Source organism: Trachymyrmex septentrionalis, unplaced genomic scaffold, assembly GCF_001594115.1.
Source record: "Trachymyrmex septentrionalis isolate Tsep2-gDNA-1 unplaced genomic scaffold, Tsep1.0 scaffold22, whole genome shotgun sequence".
NCBI classification, from domain to species: Eukaryota; Metazoa; Arthropoda; class Insecta; order Hymenoptera; family Formicidae; genus Trachymyrmex; species Trachymyrmex septentrionalis.
The window spans coordinates 665,437-667,107 of NW_017305375.1; positions in this window are offsets into that span (position 1 = coordinate 665,437).

The following is a 1,671-nucleotide window of genomic DNA, read 5'->3' on the forward strand; positions in this document are numbered from 1 at the left end:
AGTGACCAGTTTATTTACTAGAATATAATGTAGTCTCACTTAAATAAACATTATATAAAAGAGAAACTGTTTATATGTATAATTTTATATACCTATTTATATTAAAATATCTGCAATGTATCGTAACTTTCTCTCTGTAATAAAGCATTTATGTTTGTATTTGATTAACAAGCGCGAAATATTATCTCTTTTTTCATTGCCCCAGAAAATTTGATTTACATTTACAGTTATCAAATTATATATTTTGACGTTTTTATTTTTTTGGTGGATATTTCAAGAGAGACTTTTCTTCGATAAATGAGAAAGTGATTTGTGTATATTGACAATCATTACGCATTATTGCTTCGTATCTACAAAGTAATAACAGTATTTGGCGTTAGTCGTTCTGGAACACGATTAACAAACAACATGTCGAACGTCGATAACCCAATAGGTACATTCTACCAAGAATACCGATTGTATCTAGATAGAAAATCAATAGTCCCGGGTCGAATCGGGCAACGTGTCATTTATTATCAATTGCTGTTATTACATATATTTTTGTTGCTCGTCGTGCCCGCGAGTGTGCAGTTGTAGAAGAAAGCACCAGTGTGCCAATTATTATCACAGCAAATTTCCCGATCAGCTTTCTCCGATTATCCGCCAGCTGATTTTACGTTTCTGTTTCTTCCTCATGAAGGAGTCGCAACGTACGGCCATTGACCAGGAGAAATCCTACGTTATTAATCAATCGCATACTCATCTAACTAAATACTAAGGTCTACATCGCGCCATGCATTCAGCGTTAAATATGGCTGTTCGATCGCTCACGTTCTGTTTATATTAATTATTATCTTCGTATTCTCTCGATAGACTCAGAATCAGACAGCCTCATTCAGCGTTAAATGCGCGATGTGGATAGGGATCTAAGTGCTGACATCACATGGATTTAACCGCGACTTGAAACGCGCCTGGAGATAAATCTTGACGCGGCGTTGGTAATTATAGCTATCATTCGATCAGTCTTTAACGAAACAACAAAATCATTTTTTTATTAATCAAATATCAACAATTATATATATAATAAATATTATATATAATATTTTTCTATTTACCTTACAATTTAAATACGTACTGTAGCGTCTTTTCAGTCAATATAAAATCCCAACAATTGCATTGAAAAATGACTGTACGAATTAACTGAATATAATTACTGAAGTTTTATATAAAATATAGTAGAAAATATATATTATAGGGTATTACGGTTTAATGAGATTTAATAAGACATCTTTGACGTCACAGAACTGAAAATTAAATAACGTTGTCTATTTTTAATGCTCAACAGCGAGAATAGGGGAAATCCTTAGATAAAATCTCGAATTCATTGCATAATGTAATTATTTCGCTTATTGTTCACAAATGACTTATCATTCCATAAGACCATCGGTCTTTCCTAGAACGTCAATGGAGAACGCAATTTTCGTGCCCAACATCGCGTGCAATCCTGTCGAAGGATGACTAGTCGATTTTTTTTCACGTAAAACGTAAAACGTGTACTTTCGAATTTGAAAAGAATATGTCGCAAGTGAATATGCGTCATTTTCTTTTCACAATACGCGTATCTCCAGTTCATTTGTTCGTTATTATGTCTGGTATATATCCGCCTACCTTGAAAGTTTCAGAGAATATGCA